Consider the following 12,347-nt stretch of genomic DNA (forward strand, 5'->3'; position numbering starts at 1 on the left):
CAGACCGAAGGGGGCGTGCTGGGACATAAGGCGTGACCAAAGGGTGCAGAATCGCTGGGCCTACACGGTGAAAGGATTTGTGCATAATGCACAGAGCTTTAAACTGCACTCTGGCAGCCATTGGGAGCCAGTGGAGGTCTTTCAGAGCCTTCCTCGCCGACTGCCGACGGGAGAGATTGAACAGTAGGCGGGCCGCACTGTTTTGTGTGACCTGAAGCCTCTGCAGTACCGAAGCCGGTGCTCCTAGGTAGAGAGCATTCCCATAATCCAGGCGAGAGAGAATCAGGGCCTGGACCATGGTCCTCCTCGCCTGGAAAGGGAGCAAAGGGAGCACCCGCCGGAGCATCCTCATTAGTCCAAAGCAAGTGGCGGCAGTCTTAGTAGCCTGGACCGAGAAATCAAGGGCGGTGTCAAGCCAGATCCCGAGGCTCTTTATCTGGGACTTGGGGGCAGGAGGAGCGCCAAGACATGGTGGCCAGACGGGTGCAAGAGCAGACGGGGAGGGATTTCCGAGTAGAATGATGTCTGTCTTCTCCCCGTTAAGCTTCAAACAGGAGGCTTGCATCCATCTGGCAACAGCCTCTAGACAGGGGCCTAAGGTGTCGGATGATCCATCTGCGTGGTCTAACGAGACCACAAGCTGCGTGTCATCCGCGTAGGTGACTATACGCACACCAAAGGGATGGACTATCCTGTCCAGAGGTTCCATGTAGGCGTTAAAGAGGGTCGGGCTCAGGGAGGAGCCCTGAGGGACCCCACACCTGAGAGGGTGTTTGGGAGAGACTATCTCACCCTCGAAGACCTGGAAAAAGCGCTCACTCAGAAAGGAGGTAAGCTAGTCTAGAGCCGCGCCCGACACGCCCATGCCCGCCAGTCGGTGTAATAGCGTGGCATGGTTCACCGTGTCGAACGCGGCGCTAAGGTCTAACAGGATAATGGCCACCTTTCCTCCCCGATCCAAAGTCGTTCTTGCTTCCTCTGTAACCGCTAACATAGCGGTTTCTGTGCCATGTTGAGGGCGAAAACCTGTCTGGGAGGCACGCAACAGACAGTTGGACTCCAAATAGTCTGTTAAGATATTGTTGGCGTGCCTCTCCAGCAGTTTACTCAGCCAGGGGAGCAACGAAATGGGGCGATAGTTGGACAAGTTGCTCTGGTCCAGGGAGGGCTTCTTGAGAAGCGCCCTCACCATGGCGCACTTCCAGGGGAGTGGGACCGACCTGGCCACGATGGAGGTGTTTAAGGCTTCCAGGATGACAGGACGAATAACGTCCAGTGCCTTGACAAGGATCCGGGGGGGTGCCGGGTCATTGGGAGACCCGGAAGAAACTTTAGAAATTAATCTATCCAGGCTGCCGGCATCAAGAAGCGGAATTATATCCAGTTTGCAGAGAGCCGGAGAATCAGCTGGCTTAGATGGGACGGAGGGGGCATTGACCGTAGGATTACTAAAAGAAGAGTATATGGTCGAAATTTTCTTGGAGAAGAAGGCAGCTAGCTCATTACAGCGGTCTTGTGCCCCTTCAGCAGTAGGACGCTCAGCCGGGGGTGAAATAAGGGACTTGGCTATCCTAAAGATTTCCCTAGGCGCGTTGGCTGCAGCACTAATTTTCCCTTCGTAGAAGGAGGTTTGCGCCAATTTAATCTCTGATTTATAGAGCCTTATTGCGGACCTATAATCATCTTTCCTAGACAGAGAATGGTCCTTCCTCCACGCTCTCTCTAGTTTGCGGCAGTCAAGCTTTAATAACCTCAGAGCAGGAGTGTACCAGGGTGCAACTTTAGGTCTTCTGATGAGTTTACAGGGGCGTTTGGGAAGAACTCGGTCTAGGGTGCTGGAGATCCAGTGATCAAAGTTGCTAGAAGCAGAGGCAGGGGTCAAGGCCCTTCTCGGGGGGGTCTTGAGTGAGAGCCAATGTCCAGTCGGTGAGGGGAAGTGAGGACCATTTCCTGCCCATGTACTTGGTAGAGGCCTCACGGGGGGAACAGGAGTTAGAAAGCCAGGTGAACGGTATCAAAAAATGATCAGTCCAAGGCAGTGGAACAGGGGACTCTACATTAAGGTTGGTATTACTGTATATGTGATCAAGGAGATGTCCCTTCTTGTGGGTCGCCTGATGGCCTCTCTGGCAGAGGTCTAACGCTTGCATGTTGGCACGCAAGTTATTAGCTGCCGTATCCTGGGGGTCATCTGAATGGATGTTAAAATCCCCAAGCAGGGTGAGGTTAGATGAGGTCAAGACTGCGTTGGCAGTGAGATCAGTAATTTGAGTGATAAAATTATTCAGGGAACCCGGTGGGCGGTAGAGTAAAATACCAGAAAAAGTGGTGGTAGGGGAGAGATCAAGTGCAAAGTGTAAGCTCTCGCAAGTCAGCAGGGAATTAGGAGTGACCCGACACTTAAAGCTGTCCCTGTATATAATTGCTAGGCCTCCGCCTCTCCCCGATTGGCGGTCGAGGCGCTTAAGTGTGTAGCCTGGAGGTGTGGCCCATATTAAGGACGGGTCGTTGTCAATCTGAAGCCAAGTTTCCGTTAAAAATAGGGCGTCAGGATTAAGCTCATCGATCAACAGATGCAGCTCTGTGAAATGTTTGGGTAGCGACCGGCAATTAAGGAGATACATTCTCCAAGTCTCTCCCAAAGGGAGGGAGTCGCTATATGGGCGGGAGGTGCTCCATGTACAATGTTTACAGTGATGGTCGATATTAGCTGGGGAGACAGAATGGCAACAGGAAAGACTGACGGGGGACGTAAGGAGTGTAACCTCGTGGAGTTATAGGCAATACGAGTACCCACCATGGTGCCGGTCACCACCCCAGACCCGGGCCAGCGAGAAGCGTCTGGACGCGGACTGGCGCAGACTGGCTTCTCTTTGGCGCCTCTTCGGCGCGTATACGGCGCTACCGCTGCGCGTCACCGCTGCACGGGGTGGGAAGAGGTCATATAGATTAGGCGAGGGGGGAGACTAGCCCGTCAACCTCCCCAAGATGGCTGCCCAGGATGGGACAACCAGGAAGTGGTGTCGCTTAAGCCTCCCTCCACACAATCAGCACAGGCTGTGGTGGACCGGGGAGTAGCGACCAGAAAACAAGTAAGAGCACAGAAATGTAATTTTAAAAACACATATTCTCACAGCAATAGGTTTTTAAAATTGTTAAAACGAAATAGCAGCTTGCAGAAGTGTAATTTTAAAAACACATATTCTCACATCAATAGGTTTTTAAAATTGTTAAAAACGAAATAGCAGCTTGCAGAAATCCTGGTCACATTCAAGCGCTAGCGCTATGATCTTCGTTTGGTAGGTGATCGTGCGCGCAATATTCCCGCCCTAAAATAGTGAGGGCGAGGGGGGAGACTAGCCCGTCAACCTCCCCAAGATGGCTGCCCAGGATGGGACAACCAGGAAGTGGTGTCGCTTAAGCCTCCCTCCACACAATCAGCACAGGCTGTGGTGGACCGGGGAGTAGCGACCAGAAAACAAGTAAGAGCACAGAAATGTAATTTTAAAAACACATATTCTCACAGCAATAGGTTTTTAAAATTGTTAAAACGAAATAGCAGCTTGCAGAAGTGTAATTTTAAAAACACATATTCTCACATCAATAGGTTTTTAAAATTGTTAAAAACGAAATAGCAGCTTGCAGAAATCCTGGTCACATTCAAGCGCTAGCGCTATGATCTTCGTTTGGTAGGTGATCGTGCGCGCAATATTCCCGCCCTAAAATAGTGAGGGCGAGGGGGGAGACTAGCCCGTCAACCTCCCCAAGATGGCTGCCCAGGATGGGACAACCAGGAAGTGGTGTCGCTTAAGCCTCCCTCCACACAATCAGCACAGGCTGTGGTGGACCGGGGAGTAGCGACCAGAAAACAAGTAAGAGCACAGAAATGTAATTTTAAAAACACATATTCTCACAGCAATAGGTTTTTAAAATTGTTAAAACGAAATAGCAGCTTGCAGAAGTGTAATTTTAAAAACACATATTCTCACATCAATAGGTTTTTAAAATTGTTAAAAACGAAATAGCAGCTTGCAGAAATCCTGGTCACATTCAAGCGCTCGCGCTATGATCTTCGTTTGGTAGGTGATCGTGCGCGCAATATTCGCGCCCTAAAATAGTGAGGGCGAGGGGGGAGACTAGCCCGTCAACCTCCCCAAGATGGCTGCCCAGGATGGGACAACCAGGAAGTGGTGTCGCTTAAGCCTCCCTCCACACAATCAGCACAGGCTGTGGTGGACCGGGGAGTAGCGACCAGAAAACAAGTAAGAGCACAGAAATGTAATTTTAAAAACACATATTCTCACAGCAATAGGTTTTTAAAATTGTTAAAACGAAATAGCAGCTTGCAGAAGTGTAATTTTAAAAACACATATTCTCACATCAATAGGTTTTTAAAATTGTTAAAAACGAAATAGCAGCTTGCAGAAATCCTGGTCACATTCAAGCGCTAGCGCTATGATCTTCGTTTGGTAGGTGATCTTGGTGGCCTGTGACTTGCTGGTGTGTGGCTTGCTGGTGTGTGTTGATGTGTGATTGGAGTGGTGTGTCCCTGTGGTCTGTGTGCCCTGCCCATGTCTTGTTGTGGCCCTGCCTTCTGCATTGTGCGCATGTGTTGACCGCGGCAGTGACGTGACCAGGAACGTAACGGTGCTGCTAGTTCCCGGTGTATGTGTGTCCCGGATGCAGAGGGGTGACTTGTCGGCAGGTGGGTGATATAGGGGTGCCCTTGTGGATGTGGTGTGACCCCCAGCAGGGTGCCTGTGGTGGACTTGGACCCTGTGTCGGCCCATGTGTTGTGTGTTGTATTTGTGTATTGGCGTACCTGCGGCATCGTCCTCAGCGGCCGGTTGATGGTAGTGCAGTAGCAGGTACATGACCAGATGCATATGTAGGTCTAGCTCCATGGCGTTCATGACCGGGTGGTGACGACCGAGTCTCTGCTATCGCGCTCCGCGATCGAGTTTCCGCTGTGTCTGGTTGAGCGGTGTCTCCGCTGCCGTGCGTCTGCCTGTGTGGGCCATCCTAATTTGTGGAGCGGCGCGGACGTCATTCCGCACAGCGGTGAGTCTACTTTGGCTACCACCGCCGCGGTGGCGGGCGCACTTTGATGGCTCTGCGCGTCGCCCCGCGGCGGACGGGAAATGACCTATGTTTTGCTATACTTATATGGTGGACGTGTGTTCCGCTGCTCGCGGGCGGAAAAAGGTGTTTTTCCGCCCCGCCAGCACCGCGTGCCACCGCCCGACATCCTAATGGACCCCTAAGTCTTCAAAGTTACCGTCCACTTTTTCTTTAAGTGGCTACAATTTAATGAATTTATAAAGAATGCTGGAAGATGATATGAAGATTTTCAATTGAACATTTAAAATAAATTGTGCCTTGATAGCACCAGCGGCTGTATTTATAGTTTATTGTGATGTGATTGCACCAGCGGCTGTGTTGGATATGATTATTTGCTTTTGAATTGTTGATCTTCAAGTTCACGTTCTTTAAATTTACCTGTGTGGTCTGTTAATGCTTTGATGGACTTAATGATATTTCAGCTAATGAGATTTGTGTGAATCTTCATTTGCTGTTTGCTGGCAAGTTTGAATAGATAAAGCATTTCAGGCTGCTTACTTGTGAAGCTTCGACGATCGCTACTTAGCTTAAACAAAAGACGTTTCATTTCTGCCTAGTTTGAATGGATTTGACGATCGCTGCCTAAATTAAATAAATAAGGCACCTCATGGTCGCTTAGTAAGAGTTTCATTTGTCTTACTGCAACGATCCATTTAAAAATATACTTTTGCCGCTTTGCTTGTCGTTGCGAGAGAATCGTCCATTATTACGATTGAAAGTAAACATTGCAACGATCTTAGCTTCCATGATCAGCGTTGTTGTGTTCGGATGGTGTTCCATGTTGATGGAGGCATTCTCATCACTGTTTGTCGTCATTGTGTGACGGAGCCTTCCTTGTCATCGCATGAGCTTGATGCACGACAATGTGACATGTCATTGGGGGCCATCTTGGTTTCCTAGTAACCAAACTAACAAGTTTTCCGGAGTGCGCTGATGTGCACCGCTTGATGTCAAGTGCCTATAAGTTATGCAGTTTGTTATATTTAATAAACTAATGAAAAGACATTGCAGTAGAGTGTGCTCACTTTGAGTCTTTACGTCGTCTCTGCAACCTATGGTATTTTTTCAAAATAAAAGAAACTTTACGCTGATGCGCTCATCTGTTTTCTTTATATTGCGCTTAGCTTAAAAGAACGCTGGTGCGCACAGCATTACATCATTGCGCTCGGCTGTTTTCATTATATTGCGCTCAGTTTGAGATAATGTTGGTGTGCACAGCATTACATCATTGCGCTCAGCAATTTTCTTTACATAGCTTTTAGCTTTGGATACCGTTGGTGCGCACAGCATTACGTCATTATTTTTTGGGGGGGGTTTGTTCCATTTTAATGCACGCTGCAGTTACGGTGGTGTGCACAGCATAATGAAGGACTCATGACAGTTCTAGCATATTTCACTACTAAGACGGGTGGAGGAAGAAAAAAAAAACCAACAACATTTTAACACTTTGTTTGTGTATTTCCTGTGTATTTCCTTATTGAGTTATTCTTTAAGCACATAATTTTTAGGGTTCCATTACTTGCATTATATTTGTGTATTAGGTTCACAAAATAGACAAGATGAATAATATGACTTATGTACACATAGATTGTGAGTTGTGATATGTATTACCATCTAAGTGTCTGTTTTGTGAAGTATTACTCTTTTGCATAATATTTTACTTAAGTCCACAAATAAGGGTTAGTCATGCAGAATGTTACTGCTGCTCCCTTCTTTCTTACTAGTCCTGGCACACCTCCTATACAGTGGATAAAACGAAAAGTAGTTTTCGAGAGATACGCTAGAGTGTGTGTATCAAGATGATATACTTATAGTAGGGAATGATGATCGTCAACATGATGTTCGATTGAAAGAAGTGATAAATGTAAATGTAAATGTAGTATACTTGTAAAGCACACAGCTGCCCCAGCAACGGGGTCTCCCGGCGCTGTATAACTCTGGGGAACCCGTCCTGGCTTTCCCTGTGGGATGGTCCCTTGCTGGGAGTCCCCAAGGTGGAGCCAGGCATCCCCGGAATTGTTGGGGCCGTTGTGGAGATTAGGCAAGCTAATGCCCAGAGTTGCCGAGTGGAACCCCTGATTAGAGTAAGCACCGAAGCGAGAATTATCGAGTCCGCTGACCAAGGTCCAAGACCCTGCCGCGTCGGGAATTGAACCCTGGTCCCAGGCTGACTTCTGCTCTCAGGCCTGCCGCCTCTAACCAGTGAGCCACACTACTCCATAAAAAGATTGAGTAATCATAATTTAACCATCAAAGCCGAAAAGTGTAAATTCAAGACTAATTCAATTGATAATTTAGGCCATAATATCACTAGTGAAGGTGTAAGACCTAAACCTAATTTGATTAATACTATTCAAGACTTGAGCTCTCCTCCGAATAAAAACGAACTGATGAAATTTCTAGGAGTCGTGGAGTATTATGCAAAATTTGTAAAAAATGTTGTGGATTGTGCAATCAATATGAGATATTTACTAAAGAAAGGAGTGGATTTTGAAAGGACAGTTGTGATAGAGAGTTTATTGAGATTAAAAAGAAGCTTAAAGGTGCTCCTTCCCTTAGGAGTTTTAATCCTAAAGTAAAGCCTGTATTAATTACAGATGCTAGTGAAAAGGGATTGGGGGCAGTATTGAAACAGGAAGGTTCTGAAGGAATGGAAACTATTATGTTTCTGTCTCGGAGTCTCAAAGATCCAGATCCAGAAACAATGTATTCTGTGGTGGAGAGAGAGTCTTTGGCAGTTTTCGGGGCAATTAAAAAATTTAAAAAGTTTATTTGGGGTATTGATTTTGAGGTCAGAACAGATCACAAGCCGCTGATTGAGATCTTTACAAAAAAGGGTCTTGATGCCATTTCAAGCAGGATTACAAAGTGGATAATAGGTTTACTGGAATATAATTTTGAAATAAAATATATTCTTGGTGCAGAAAACAATGTTGCTGATGTATTGTCACGTTTGACACCTAAAGTTATTTCCGAGGATGAAGATTTTGAAGATTCTGATGAGTGGGTCTGTGTAGTGGATCAGGAAATCATTTCGGAGAAAAGATGGGGTGATGGTATTTCCCAAGATACTACCTTGAAAGAGTTGATGAGTCTTATGCAGAAAGGTTGGATCAGTGATAAGGAAGGATCTGATCTTACTAAGAAATTTTGGCCATTGCGAAATGAACTATCTGTAGACAATGGATTATTATTTCGTGACACAAAATTGATTCCTCCTGATAACCTTAGAAAAGAACTAATTGATTTGGTACATTCATCACACGCTAGTATTACAAAATGTAAGGAGAGATTACGTGGATCATATTGGTGGCCAGCCATGGATAGAGAGATTGAACGAGTGGTACGTGATTGTATTACTTGCACTACAAGTGATAAAACAAAGTGTACACGTGTGCAACCAATGGTCTTGAGGAGGCGTTCTTCAAATCCGTGGCAGGACATTTCTTTGGATATTTTGGGTCCTGTACACAATAATGGCTCTCAATCATATGTCCTAGTCATAATTGATATGTTTTCACAATGGCCTAAAGTTTTCTTTTTGTCAAACATTGATTCGAGTCACATCATTTAATATTTAAAAACTCTGGGGCGTGGCTACGGCTCGAAGCGGAATGGCTGCCCTGTGAGGGAGCTCCGCACGCCGGAACCTTATACTAGACTAATACCATCCTGAATGGTGCTGAACACAGTCGCTGAGCACGGGGGAGGATCCCAGGGGGCCAGCGGCGTGACTTGTGGCGGTGCAATACGTGTGGCACCGCGTAATCGCCCTGAATATTGTGGTGCTACGGGCCGTGAGACATCAGACAAAATGGTGGCGCTGGGCCCGGAGTGCTGAGACGGACCGGGCGACTCCATCACATAGCGTGGAGGAAATTGGCGGCTGTGGCTTGACATCAGAGGTGACCTCTGCTGAATGCCCCTGACCCCCTGCTGCTACTGGCGACCTGCGGGGCAGCGAGGTGCAGTTAGAGAAGTCGTGTGATGCCTTGCCCGTAGCCTTGCCACTGAAGCAGACCGGCTCCAGGCCTGGGCTCCGAGCAGCAACGGGGTGACGATCCAGGCGCCGTGCACAGACTCCTGGAAACAGAGGAGCGGAGGATCGCGGACGGAATGCCAGAAGGCAGACACCGGTGAGTGTGGCGCTGATCGTGGCTGGGCTCGCGGGGTGAGGCGGTGTGAGGCTGATGGGGAGTACTGCGGGCCCTAGGTGGCAGTGCTCTGTGGGCCTTGCGTGGTGGGGCACCTGCGGGAAGGTGGCTGGGTCAGAGCTGCCTGCGGCACCCTGCTAGGTGCTGTGCTGACTGCGGGCCCGGCGGGGCTTTGACTGTGAACCACAGGGTTCCTCCCCTAGGTCGGTAGAGGACGGGGAGAGCGGGTGGTCGCGGGACGAGTTTTGCGGGGGCCGTAGTGGGCGGAGGGCCGGCGTGGTGCTGCGGGCAATTACCGGAGGTGCCTGAGGTGAAGGCCTGCAGGACAGAGATGGCAACCTGCTGAGCTGCGCCTTGCGGACCGGTGGCTGCGGACAGTGGAGCAGGCGGCGCTAAACACAGCGCAGGGTGGCGCGGACGACAACTGTGTGAGTGACGTTGCAGTGGGACTCTTGAGGATATCAGAGTGAGACGCCTTCGCTGCCTGCAGCTTACCGGTCTGTTGGCATTGGGAGACTGTGGAGCAGTACCATGGGCAAGTCCGAACCCAAACAGGCCAAGCTGGCCTTTGCGGCTCAGCGGCAGTCACGGGCGGGAGAGAGCTGGAGAGCCCAGAACGAGACTAGAAGGTCAACCTCTACGCCTGAGGATACTGACGATGACAATCGCACCATTCTCCTGGAGCTACGCGCGGGGATGAAGTCTATTGATAGTAAAATAGACGCCCTGGCAACTGGTCTCGATGTTGTGAAGAAAAAGGTGGAGAAGCATGAACGCAGGCTGGATGTGTTGGAAAATCGAGTGTCTGATGGACATGATGCGCAGGCCGAGAATCGCACACAGCTTGTTCAAATGGAAAAACTCCTGGAGGTGATTAGCACGAAAAAGGAAGACTTAGAAGCGCGCTCTTGACGCAACAATGTGCGCATTCTTGGCCTATCGGAGACGACGCCTATATCCCAGATGGAACCGTTCATTGACTGCATGCTGCGCAAACTTTTTGGGACTGCTCTGTCCAGTGTGATGATAGTGGAGAGGGCACACAGGTCGCTGGGGCCTAGGCCTAAACCGGGAGCGCCGCCACGACCGATCATTGCCAGACTGCTTAACTATGCTGACAGGGATTCTATTCTCCGGGAAGCAAGGGCAAAAGAACCGGTGGTGTACAAGCGCGATACCCTCTCTTTCTTTCCGGACTACACCCCGACAGTCCAAGCTGCGCGTCGGGAATTTGTCACGGTAAAGAAGCTGCTGCAGGAGGCCACGGTGCCCTATGCTATGTTATACCCTGCCAAGCTAAAAATTACGCATGAAGAACAGTCTCATTTTTTCACGGACGCTAAATCTGCATTAAAGTTTACAAAACATATATGTAAAGCAAAGCCTCGGAAGCAGCGTGCAGATGATGAGTAAGCGGAATCAGGGCTGGATGTCACGGACTGACAGACTGACTATTGCTCTGTTTTGCTCTTGGATACTACTGCACTGTTATGCCTCTTTTTGTAGCGGGCGGAACACTGTGGGCTTGAATGGTGTATAGAGTAGGGATGGGCGTGGATTGTTGAGGTTATAGCTCCTCTCCTTTGGGCTTCTGATGGTGCGATGTGAGGATTCTGCATTGCTTGTTTAATTTCGAATCACGGTTAGTAAGATGGAAATAGTTCAGGCGGCCACACTTCGGTGTGTGTATACGCTGCTGTGCTTCCTCCCCCAGAGGGTATTACCCGTATGGTTGGAGTAAGGTGGGTGGTAAGGGGGGGATGGTTTGACCTAATTGGGAGGTTGGAGTTGGTGGGGGTGGAGGGTGGCGGGGATTTTGTTTGTTTTGTTTCTTTGCAGTTTTTTATGTGTGAAGGTCAATCACAGGCGCGACATGAGATGGTTGATGTGCTTAATATTGGAGGTGTTCTGCGTTGAATTGCATGTCCCCCGGGGGAACAGTCGCTCGCGAGCTGCTATGTTTACCCTATTGACTGTTTAATGGCTACTGATTGTGCCCTACTGACTTGGAATGTTCGGAGCCTCAATTCTCCCAAGAAAGGGCGCCAGGTGCTTGCATATTTAAATAGACACGGAATACAGGTTGCGCTGTTGCAAGAGACGCATCTTGCTCCAAATGCGTCAGGTGCGGCGCTTGACAGGTGGGCGGGCTATCGTATGGCTGCCTCGTATTCCTCCTATGCACGGGGTGTGCTGATATTGATCAAGCGCGGGGTGGAGTTTCAGGCGTTGCATTCATATGCAGATGATGAGGGGAGATGCGCTATGGTATGCGAGAAGCTGTGTGGAAAATTGGTTGTCATTGTCAATATGTATGGTCCCATAGTTGACGATCCGGCATGTGTGGCGCGTGTTTGTGAGCGGCTAAGGGACTGGCCTGATGCGCCTGTTATTTGGGGGGGGATCTGAATACATATCTGAATGCACAGTTGGATATATCGAACCCTGTAACGCACCGCACCCCAAGAGTAGCTGCGAATGTGCTGCGAGTTATGGAGGAATTTGGGTTATGTGATGTATGGCGGCATCGCAATCCGGGAAGAAAAGAGGGTACGCATGCTACGCCCATGCATGGGAGTTGGTCACGACTGGATTACTCGTTGATTGGCGATGAGATTCTGGAATGGGTTGCTGAGGTGGCGCCTCTTGCTCGCACACTGTCGGATCATAACCCGGTGCGGCTGTTGTTGAAAATTCCGACCGGAGTCCGACGTCCTTTTACGTGGCGACTGCGCACTGAGGCGCTTTTAGATCCTGTGTACGATAAAACTATACATGATGCCATCGAACAATATTTCACACTTAATAAGGGCACGGTTGATCAAGCTGCCACACTGTGGGAGGCCTTTAATGTCACCATTAGAGGGGTGTGCATTAGGACAGCTGCGGGCATCCTTCGTGACATACAGGCACGTTTGCAGAGAATTGAGGCAGAGCAGGGGATCTGGAGAGGGATTATGCTAGCCGCCCCGATTTATCCACGCTGGGAAGAATACAGAAATTACTGGTGGAATATGACTCGCAGGCGGAAGCGGAGATAAAATATATATCTCGCAGACCTAAAGCTAGGAG

Source organism: Lissotriton helveticus, chromosome 7 (genome assembly GCF_964261635.1).
Source record: "Lissotriton helveticus chromosome 7, aLisHel1.1, whole genome shotgun sequence".
Classification (NCBI taxonomy): Eukaryota; Metazoa; Chordata; class Amphibia; order Caudata; family Salamandridae; genus Lissotriton; species Lissotriton helveticus.